Source organism: Podarcis liolepis (assembly GCF_965112155.1).
Source record: "Podarcis liolepis genome assembly, chromosome: 2".
In the NCBI taxonomy this organism is placed as follows: Eukaryota; Metazoa; Chordata; class Lepidosauria; order Squamata; family Lacertidae; genus Podarcis; species Podarcis liolepis.
In genome coordinates this window covers 37,653,986-37,666,015 of record NC_139555.1, presented here as the reverse complement: position 1 = coordinate 37,666,015, position 12,030 = coordinate 37,653,986, and the positions used below count along the sequence as shown (strand labels likewise).

The 12,030-nt window shown below is 45.1% G+C and overlaps 1 protein-coding gene across 5 annotated transcripts in view; it reads left to right on the top strand.

The window, feature by feature from the left end:
• The window catches only part of SEPTIN9 (septin 9), a 217,685-nt gene that overhangs the window by 92,164 nt on the left and 113,491 nt on the right, over positions 1–12,030 (top strand). The window lies entirely within an intron of this gene.

The window sequence follows — 12,030 nt, the reverse complement described above, 5'->3', positions numbered from 1 at the left end:
ATTTCCACTTCCTTTTGATCTCAAGATGGGAAGGATCAACAAGGCCACAAGTTTGCAAGATGGTTAATGGGTTGGTGGGGGAGGTGTCGGCTGGGGGGGTGAATTTTTTTGCAAGTATGTAGCAGTGGTTGGACCTGGACCTCAGATGTGGTTAAGGTGAAATTTACATTCAGTTTTCTCCTCAGCTACATGCCCCATGACATTGGCATTGTGATCTGTGTAGGTATAATTGGATATGAAGGGGCTGCAGATCCTTTTCTCGCTACAGGAGAATTGCTGCCTTAAACTTCAGCCATGTTGGTATTTCTCCAAATGCCCTGTTTTGTCTACAGCCCACAGGGAGCTATGGCATGTCTGCATGGCAGCTTTCTGTGCTGTTAGTGCAAACCAGGAAATAGATTCGTTCTGGAGGAATCGCTTCCTTCCGTTCTGATGGCGGAAAGTTGGTCGTCTAAATTGTAGGTGTTGCCTCTTTGGCAGGATCCCCTGGGCCAATTCTGTGGAATGAAGTGGCAGAGACTGATAGAGGAGATCAGATCAGTTCTGAACTTTTAGTGTGTGTTTTGAACTTTTTAAAAAAAATCACTTTAAAACTGCAAATACACCTAGCCAAAGACAGAGTGGCATATGTATTCCACAATTCTGACTGGATACATTGCAGAACTTAGCATCCTGAAAAACTCAGCTTTTAAAGGCAGGTTCCTAGCTAGCTCTGAAATCAGTGAATCATAGAGTCAAACAGTTGGAAGAGATGCTGAGGACCATCTAGTCCAACTCCCTGCATGCAGGAATATGTAGTTGTCCCAGGTGTGGATCAAACCTGCAACCTTGGCATTATCAACACCATGCTCTAACCAACCGAGCTATCCAGGCTTGGTGGTGCAGTGCTGATGTGGGGGTGGGGGGAGGACCACAGCTCAGTCAGTGGCATCAAAGCACATGCATTGCAGGCTGAATGGCCCGAGTTTAGACCTTGGCAACTCCAGCTAAAGGCATGTGATGGTAAAGACACCCCCCACTGCCAATCAGAGCAGACAATACTGAGCTAGTTGGACAAATAGTCTAATATGGTATAAGGCAGTTTTCTATGTTTTGCTCTTTCCTCCTCCCCATAAGCAGCAGAAGCATGTGGGGATTCCTGGTGGGCTGTAGCTCAGTGGTAGAGCAACTTGCTTTGTGTGCAGAAGGTCCCAGGTTCAATCCCTGGCATCTCAAGAAGAGACACCTGTCCGACTGGAGAGCTGCTGCTGTTCAGTGAAGGTCAGGTATCTCCAGCCTTTTCAGACCTAGGATCCGCTTTAACGCAAGCATGCATTTGGGGACCCATTTCTTAATCTTACACTATATATCTGCATGGTGTTAGTGCTCTTGTTGTGACCCATCTTAGATCAGTCTGCAACCCACAACCCACCCGTTGAAGACCAGCAGTGTAGGCAATACTGAACTAGATGGATCAGTGCTGTGACTCAGTACAAGACAGCATCCTGTCTCAATAAAAGCTAAGAGAGAGTGTCACACCCACACTGTATGCTTAAAGCACATGGCTCCCCCCAAAGAACTTTGTGAACAGTAGTTTCATAGAGCTGTGGTTCTCAGCACCCTTATCAGAGCACAGTTCCCAGGGTTCTGAGGGGGAAGCCATGTGTTTTAAATGTACGGTGTGGATGAGACAATATGTGGTGACAAGGCCCAGAGATTTGATTTATTTATTACATTTATATACCACCTGTATCTTCCAAGGATCTCAAGGTGGTGTGCATGTCCCCCCATTCATCCTCACAACAACCCTGTGAGGTAGGTCAGGCTAAGAGATGGTGACAGGCCCAAGGTCACCCAGTGAGCTTCACGGCTGAGTGGGGATTTGAACCCTGCTCTCTCAGGTTCTAGTCCAACACTCTAACCATTGTGCCACACTGGCTGCCAGGGGTGGCCCAATAGATTTTGCTGCCTAAGAGTCAGAGTCAAAGTAGGATTACCCAAGGCCAGCAAAGTTGCTATCGGCACCTGAGGCAGAAAATCCCATAAGCACTTTTCCCTGGAAAAGTTATTATACTGTATTATGATAAGATTAAATAATCAACAATTTCCTGTCCTTTTATGACACCTAAAACAAACTGCCTGAGGCAGTAGCATCAGTCTGCTTAATAGTGGGGCAGGCTCTGGTGGTGGTCTCACTCTGCTCACCCCACAATCCACAGCACCCTTAGCTGGAGCCCTGGTATCTAGTGCTACTGATAACCTATATTATGAAGGGGCTACCTTTGAAGGTGACTCGGAAACAGCAATTAATCTAGAATGTGGCAGCTGGACTGGTGACTGGGAGTGGCCACTGAGACCATATAACACCTGTCCTGAGAGACCTACATTTGCTCCCAGCTGACCTTTAAAGCCCTAAACCAGGGGTCAGCAAAGTTTTTGTGGCTTGGGCTGGTTCACGGTCCCACAGACGCCATGGTGGGCCGGAGCATGCGCAAATGCTATTTCCGCTGCTCCTTCTGGCACAGAGGAGGTGTGTGCAGCTTCCCATTGACTGCAGGAGCCAGCCAGCATCGCGGAAGGCAGCCCCCGCTCTGCTCCATGCCGGTTTAGCGCGGTGCACGGGAGCCGATTGAGTGGGTGGCGGGGGTCCATGGGCCAGTTAAATGACCCCCCATGGGCTGCTTGTGGCCCCAGGGCCTTAGGTTGCCGACCCCTGCCCTAAACGGCCTCGGCCCGGTATACCTGAAGGAGCGTCTCGGTAGTGGTGCCCACCCTGTGGAATGCCCTCCCATTAGATGTCATCTATCTTACTTTTAAAAGACATCTGAAGGCAGCTCTGTTTAGGGAAGTTTTTAATGTTTAATGCTGTATTGTGTTTTTAATATTCGGTTGGGAGCCGCCCAGAGTGGCTGGGGAAACCCAGCCAGATGGGCGGGGTATAAATAATAAAGTAGTAGTAGTAGTAGTAGTAGTAGTAGTAGTAGTAGTAGTAGCAGCCTGCCCTGACAAAGAGGTCCAGAGGAAGCGCAAGTTCCCCGGTGTCCTAGCTTTCCCCTAGTACCATTGTGTTCAGTCTTGCAAACCTTGATGCTTCCAACCCCCCACCGCTTTTTCTTTTGCATAGAAATGTTTGGGTTTTCTTTTGGCACAGTGTTCCCAATGCTCTGGCTAGAAGGAACCTATAGGGAGACCCATCATGTTCCTTGTTTTCTGAACTGGCAGTGCTTAGGCCCTGCTGCGAAGTAGGATCTCTTCAGAATAGAGATGCGGCAAGGGGATGAACAGTATGTGCTCATCTACCCCTGCCAAGAAGGTAAGCTAGTCCCCCCCCACACCCCAACACAATCTTTCTCTTGCAGTGAAAGCAAAGCCAAAGGCATATTAAGTCACAGATACAAAACCCAGTTACCGTTTGTGCTGGGTTTGTGTGTGTGTTTGCATGTGTGTGTGCTCTGTTCTCAAAAGGGGATGGAGAAACCCTTTTATTTCATCTGCACAAAGAACAATGGGGAGGTGATTGCAGCATGGAAACATCTGCTTCTCCATTGAGTCATGACTATTGGCCACAAGTAGTGGCTCTCTTACTGAAGTTCAGAGGGCAGATTTGAGTAGGATTTGACCTTTGTTTGGGGAGCCCAGGAGACCCCCAGATTCTTTTGCTGAAATGGCACAGTGGTAGTGGTGGAGGATTGAGGGTCAAGGGGAAAAGCAGGTGTCTGGATGTGGCTGCTTGCCACCTCACTTCCCCTTGGCAGCTCAGAGAGAGTTCCAGAGTGTATTGTTTTCCATGAGGGGAGTCCTCCAGAGATAAAATCAGAACTCTGATTCTGTTGTTGTTTTCTTGAATCAGAGAACACAGAGGATGTACTTGAAACAGATTCTGAATTAGAGTTCTGCATCCACTTGCACATACCACACATGCACAACTATCCTAATTTGTGTGAATGCTGCACTGCAGTCAGTGGATAGTTTGCAGACGTTGTTATTCAGGTTGTGGGGTTTTTTAAGACACAGTGTGAGTCATCTGTTTTAAAATATTAAAATCTAGAGCATGAGCTGATTGATAACGGGTGAATTGGCCTAAGAATAGCTCATGTGAGCATTACATTGTAGAGGGCAGAAGTGGGAACATTTTAAGGGCAGGGATTTCTTTATTACCAGGGCGCCATTGCTTCCAATGACTTTTTGCAGACTCTTCCATGAGGACTCTCCTCCCAAGTGATGCTACTCACAAACAGAATCACCCACAAATTGGATGCCCCCCCCATGGCCTAAACATATAAATTGACTCGTCTCCATTTGCAATATGACTAGAGCATGACACAGTATAGGCTAGCTGCCAACAAGACTGGCTCTAGAGATTTTGTTGCCTGAGGCAGATAAGAGGCCTCCCATTCCATATACAGAAGGTAACTGGGTGGCCTTGTTTTGACACTTGTTTCTGCATCATGCTATAGTGCCTGTGGGCTACTATAAGTAATTTGTATTTCAGTGTTTTTGGTAAGCAACCTTTCTTCCAATATATATATATATATATATATATATATATATATATATATATATATATATATATATATATATCCATCCCTATCTGTGTTTTACAGACCAATATCTGGAACTGAACAGAAATCTAAAACCTTCTGTGTCTCTTGCATGCATTTTGTTTCCTGTTTGAAGTGCACGTTTTGCATAAATTGCACCCATAAATGCAACTATATTGAGCTGTTCCACTGCTCTTTCTGTTTTCCATGTCTGTTGGGTGTATGACCGACTTTCAGGGACTGATGCTCAGAAACCCAAAGGAATACACTCAGATCATTCTGGTGGCATGATAATGTATTGAACTGCATTTAGGTTCTGAAATAATTCTCTGTTTAATAATTCCCTATTCAAACACGATCACTTCAAAAACTTTGAGCCCCTGGGGAAGCATTTGTTAACGGATATGCTGCATTTTCCTCTGGGTAAGATACCTTTTCACCAAGGGGAGAGCAATTCATCTGTGTAGAGACATTTTCCTGTGACTGTTAGTCCCCTGCTCCCTGCATTGGGGCAGGGGAGACATTTTGGCACTGCAAGTGGGGACGACGACTTTGTGATCTAATTGGTTCCTGGGTGGTAATGATCACCTACATACATGATAAGCACACAGAATTTTCTCTTACCCTCTTTAGTGGATGGCTTTTGTCTTCCACATGGTTTTCATATTCAGGGAAGCAAAAATACTTTCCACCCACATGCTAGGTTTTGCTAGGTTCTTTTATAGCAACCAGCAACTATTAATATCTAATGGAAGATATTCCCTGAATTGAACTGTTTTTGTTCCTGTTACTCTGAGTGGACAAGTGTGATTATGTTGCTAACGTAGGATTATAGCTTATGGTAGCTGAACTCACAGTAGACCCAGTGACAATAATGGGCACAACTAAAATCCATTAATTTGAATGTGTATAGCTTAGTTGGATAAAACCCATAATTTTACATATTGTGTGTTTGGGGCAGGGGAGAAAGGTTTTATATATCCTGAGATGCCATTGGCAAAAGTTCCACTGCCTTGAATAAGCATAGCATGATACCACAGCGCCCCTCCACCTCTTAAGTTATTTATACTTTATTTTGCCAACACTTGTTCAAGAACTGCTCCCCCTGCCCAAGTTGAGGGGGTTCGGCAGGCCTTCTGAGGAGTTCCTCTCCGCATTAGCTCAACGCTTGCCTATAGCTGTCAAACGTCCCTTATTTGGCGGGACAGTCCCTTATCCCAGTGCCATGTCCTGCTGCTGTCCCTTATTGATGATGTCCCTTAAATAAGCTACTGAAAGTAATGGAGCCCTTTCTATGTCCAGCTGTCCTTTGTCAACAACAAATTGTTGCTGTTTTTGTGTGATGAATATATGTTATATGGTAATTTATGGACCTAATAGGTATCTAAAGCCATTTGCATGCAACAAAATATGTATTTTATCAAAGTAATTGTTGATCCCTTATTTTGGCTGCTGATCCCTTATTTTCGAGGCTGCTGGTCCCTTATTTTCAAATCTGTAAGTTGACAGCTATGCGCTTGCCTTGCCGGTGTTCCCCAGGCCTCACCTTGCCAGGAGGATCTCAGGTTGCTCGGGAGTAGCATCAAATAATAAAGCATAGCTCCTAATTGCAAGTCCAACACTACCTCCCACCAGGCTCCTGTTCTATAGCTTGGTTGTGCATTGGGGGAATGTGAAATTCAATTCTTGTAGGCGGCATATAACAGAGGCCTTGCGCAGTGTTGTGTAGAGACGCCAGCGACCACAGCATGCACCAGGATAAAGGTAAAGGTAAAGGGACCCCTGACCATTAGGTCCAGTCGTGACCGACTCTGGGGTTGCAGCACTCACCTCGCTCTATGGGCCGAGGGAGCCGGCGTTTGTCTGCAGACAGCTTCCGGGTCATGTGGCCAGCATGACTAAGCCGCTTCTGGCGAACCAGAGCAGCACACGGAAACGCCATTTACCTTCCCGCCGGAGCAGTTCCTATTTATCTACTTGCACTTTGACGTGTTTTCGGCTAAAGATGGTCTTAAAGTTAGGAGAGTATTGTTGTCCAACAGAAAATAACAGATGCTCCTTGTTTCAGGTACGCCAGCTCTGGAGTGTATTTTTTAGTGAAGAGTTGACAACAGCCTTGCTATGTAACATCGCTGGGGCAGCTCTCTTGATTTTTCTGGGCCTAAAAGCAATATCTATCCCAATCAATTGATTTTGCCTGGCTGGAATGTGTCCCTGCACTGTGATAAAGGCTCTTGCTTGCCAGAATGGAGAGGTGTAGTGGGCTGGTATATATGGAAACCTCTGAGTTTCTACTGTAACAGCAAAGATTGATACCTGTTGTACCTCTCACTTTTACCTCTGCCCTGCCCATCTTTGACATGTGGCCTCTGAATGGTTGCCCATGGAGGAATCCTGCCTGTAGAAAACCACAAGTCTGACTTGCCATGCAGTCCAAACCTAGGCTATTGGTTGAGATGACATGACAAGCCAAGGCTTGGACTTGTTCCTCCCATCATCATGGCCAAGAGCAGGAGGGAAGCAGGGAATTTTGAGCACTATGCACCAGCACACAGGTCATTCATGATAAACCATTGTCAATCATTAACTACACGTGAAGCAAGCCAGTCCTTGCTTGTGATGCAATTGTTGTATGAATAAGCCCCAAGTGTCAGGGGTGGTGGTGGTGCTATACAAATACCATAGGGGTGAGTTGCTTAGCATCCCCCCCATTACTATAATAGACTGTTTCTTTCAGCCCCTGGGTTATTTGTGCACTGATCCTCTTGCCCCATCAAGATACCCAACCATTGTTCCCAGAATGATTCTAGCACTGCTCATGGTGTACCCAGTCATTTTCATTGCTGCTTTCAGGGTGTCCAGGCACTGGTGGTTTAACTCATTCAGAGGCTCATCCTTTAGGTCAACATGTTTGGGATTTATTCTTCGCTGCTGCTGATAGCTGAGGACATCAAACTAAACTGCTGTTATCATTATTTTTAGATATTTGATGTGGCATAGCATTAATATTCACCAGTATTTATAAAGCAGTATATTTCCCTGGTAGGCTTGCCAAACTAAGCCTCCAAAATGCGGGAGCCAAAAATATTTCAAACTTCAGGGTCACAGTTGGACAGTACTGTGAGCCAGAGCACTGCAAGTGATACACTCACTTGGGTGAAATGGAATTTATTTTCAGCATTTACCAGTATATACTGTCTTTTATTATTGATTTAATAGACATTGTTGATAAATGTAATTTAAGTATATTAATGATATGAACAATACTTGCTACGTGTTGCAAGTATTCAGTTAATCCTGATTTGCTGTGAACAAATTGAGAGGGGCCTATGAGGAAATATTTGGAATCTGTATCAGTTAATATTTTTCATAATATATATTTTATAATATTAATTTTATTATTTATATGCCACCCATCTGACAGGGTTGCCCTGGCCATTGTTTCTGAGCAGCATACAGTGCTTTTTTTTCCTACAAAAAGAGGTGCCGGTACTCACCATGAAGTTGTTACAGTAAGTGCCACACTTTTTAACAACAGCAACAACAACAGAGGTACCGGTACTGCATACCCTTGAGTGCCCCCTAGGGGGAAACCTGTCTTGAGCTTTTTCCTTTCACATTAAAAATGTGGCTTTTTCCTTTCACATTAAAAATAATGGCCATTCTTGAATGGGAGCCCATGAGATGATAATGCCACCGTAGAGAAGCAGAGATAGGTTGTCAGGCGGTGATTTCCTTGCTGGCTCCTTGGCTATCCAAGATACCATGCATAGCTCCAAGGGTTGTACTCTCTTTGGGAATGCCTTGCCCTTCTGTTTCCGTTCTTAAGTACCAAACAGGAAGCATAGGAGACAACCAGGCCCTAAAAATAAGATGCAACATGGCATGGGGAAACCCTATGACAACATGGCAATGCGGATTGTTTGGATATTCTGGCCCTCACTGGCACCCTTCCATTTCCATTTGCTATGCAGGAAGATGAGGAACCAGTGTTGGCTTAGCTTGGGACACAAAATACCTTGCAAGAACTGAGTGAATTCATAGTTTAACCAAGACCTGTGCAGGTTGGCCCATTGTCTGCAGCATGCCTGTGTGTTAAGCTTAGTTTGTTTTTAGTTATTGACCAAAACTCTCTTGTATCCTATTGGTTGCAGTCTGTCATTGTCATAAGGCTTTATGAGAAATCACTTTTGATTCCACCTTGCTTAATCTTGCTTACTACTTGCTCTTTGGCCACCAGTAGGGATGAGTCGTCATGATATTGTGTGTGTTCCCTTTCTTGCTGATTATAGTGCTCATATGAGTGAGCTGTAAGAAGTTTGTGTTAGTGACTGAAAGTGACACATTAATGGCATCTTAGTATAAGTGTGTGGCCATCTTGACTGACGCACTTCAGCTTTCATCATACCAACATGTCTGCAGTTCTCTTCCAATTACCATCTCCTGCAACCCCCACCTCATGTACTAGGTAGAATATCCATCTCCTTATTGTTCAGCTGCACTTGTGGCATTCCAGTAAATACCAGTTTTACTCTCCATTTTCAGGCAATGCCTGCACTGTCACACACCTGGCTGAAGCAGGGGGAATGGTAGCATAATATATAGTTCCAGCACTATTATTTCAGAATTGTTGGACTCGTGCCAGGCATAGTCACCAAGGGCCATCCTTTACTCTTGTTCTCTGCTTGTGGCATGTTGTGATCAAGAGATCTATCAACTGGAGTCAAGTGCAGAAGATGTGCGCTTAGATCATGGATGGTACCTCTGAGCACCTGCTGAGCCCTGGAATTTGTTTTGAAGCCCAAGAACTGAGCTGAGCTCACAGTCCTCCCACTTACAGACCTTTTCCTTGTTATCCCAGGATTTCAGCAGCCTTAACTCAGGGTAACTCAGAGTAATTTAGTTGTTGAACAGTTGGGAGTCAGAAATCCTTGCCACTCTACTGCCAATTACCCAAAGATCCACTGGTAGATCCCAATCTACCTTCTACTTACCCGTGATCTAGAAGATGAGAATTGATGTCTAAGGGCCCTGGTCCCACCTTGGGTTAGAAAGTGTACTTTGATTATTTTTGTTCCCAATCCATGATTTTGTTGGGGGCCAGATGATCAGTACTGATAAGCACACATCATTCTGCATGACACAGGAACTGTGTAAATAGCATCCTCAGGGTTGCTTCACACAGTGAATTCTGGGCATCATTTTTTCGTTAGGAATCTGAAAGCAAACATGTATAGCTGCTGCATGTGATTAACACACACACACACGTCTGTTGTCATACAGTTGAAGTGGGGAGCTACAGTTGGCTAACGTTCCCAAACTCGAAATGGCCACATCCACATGTCCTATAGCAATATTATTGTATATGAAGTTGCCCTTGGTCACACAAACCATCTATGATAAAACTGTTTCTCTAGTGCACTAAATTTGGTCTGGTATGAGCAGCTGTTCATGATAAATGTGCACGGTAGAAACTGAATGCATTGAAGTCTTGGTGCAGCCTGGTGCTTGCTTGTTCAAAAATCGGAAGCTAAAACAAACCCATGAACCTGTTTTTCTGCAATACCAGGAAAAAGCTCTCAGACCGAGGGAGTCTTTACTCACACATGCCCTGAACTCTGCCTAGGCTGTATCTGTGGCCTAAAAGACTTCCCCCACCTACACTGCATGAGTAGGTGGGCGGAGTGGTGGTGGAGAGAGAGAGAGTCTAGAATCTCTCACACATTAAAAAGTTGACATACCCGTCCTTTTCACCACACATTTTGGTTATGACACATTTTGCCCTACTTTCACTGTCAGCATTTTAATTTACCCTCAGAAGGACAAATAGACCTGTATAGTTTCCTTGTTTGGCTTTTAAAAACACTTCCTTACAGAGCATTCTGAGCCATTTTCTTGCATTTGCAACAGAAGGGATGATTTAAAATGAAAGCCATCCCTCCCCCCCAAGCCAATAAACCTCTTGTAAGATGAAACCACTGGAGAGGCATACCAAAGGAAGGGGAAGGGAACTGGCCTGGAAAATTGGTGATAACTGCTTGGCAGATCTGGGTTTCCATGGCCAATGTTAATTTTGTATGTGTGTGTGTTTGGCAGGGCGGGATTGGGGGGACAGGTAGGAATAGCAAACATGTTTTTTACATCCCTTTCCTCCTTTTCCCCCATAGGCATTTATCTAAGAGGGTCAAACAGAGTGGATGTGAAAGAAGGGAATAGGATGGGAAGGGGCTGAAGGGAAATTCAGCTTCTTGGTGCTTATTTCTAATAGGTGTGAGGCACAAAGTGGGTGAGAATGGGGACATGAGAAGGAAGGTATGTGTATTCCTTTGTTTGTCCAGGACTGCTGCTTATGCCACTATGCATTTAAAGCACATTTCCCCCTCAAAGAATTCTGGGCACTGAAGCTTGTTAATGGTTGCTTGGAAGTTGTAACTCTGTGAGGGGTAAACACAGTGCCCATAATTCTTTGGGGGAAAGAATGTGCTTGTGGTGTGCTTTAAGAGTATAGAGTGAATGTAGCCCAGGTAAGTTTGGAGCCCAGACCCATCACAAGCTCCCAAGGCAATAGCAGTCCCTTGAGTTCCCTCACAGAGAAATTTTGTGAGAAGTTTGTATTTTATGTAGCTACGCTGCTGCTCCAAAAAACTCACAATTCTGTCCCAAGGCATTTTTGCTGTCTAAGGTGAACCTTAAATGGTTCCGCCTCCCCAGCTAGGCCCACCATGTAAAAGAGAGAGAGAGAGAGAGAGAGAGAGAGAGAGAGAGAGAGAGAGAGAGAGAGAAGTCTTACTCTATCACTCAGACCCCAGTTCTTACCTTCCTCCATTTTCCCTCATGGTGACACTTGAAGCATGGTGGGGCCTGCCCCGGTTCCTCCTACACAAATGAGGTGTTTGCAAGCAACTCATGCATTCACCTTAAAAATGCAGTTTGGAAGCCACCCATTTTCTCAGGCCATTTATGCCAGCCACCAGTTGTGTGCCTGTCTCATATTAGGTGAGTTCTAGCTCCCGCTATAGTATTCCTTGTATTTGCTGTTGGCTTAGTAGTCTGAGGAAGTGACCACACATCCTTGGGGTGGGGAGAAACGACCGTGCTACGGAAAGAAGAAAGGAAGTGGGAGGATTGAACTTGTGACTTTCTGTACCCTGGGCCCGTACGACATACTGCACTGCTATTATATATGGTGCTGGGTGGATGTTTTCTCCTTTCCTCTGACCTCATTCTCCCAAAGTGCTTTGTGCATTCACGTATAGCAAGTTGAATCCATGACATTTGCTCTGCTGGCTGGGGATGCTGTGGGCAGTCCTAATAAACCCATGTCAACACTTCCACAGAGATAACAGATGTTTCCACCTGTCTGAAGTGTCACCAATGGGGTGTTGAGTTCCCCCTCACCCAGCCCAGATTTTTAAGTTGGTTGCAGTGAAGAAGTGTTCTGGCTTCAGTTTCCTAGATCCATGGCCAGGGCAGTTAGTTTGATGGTTTGTTTGCTTTTGAATTTATTTGT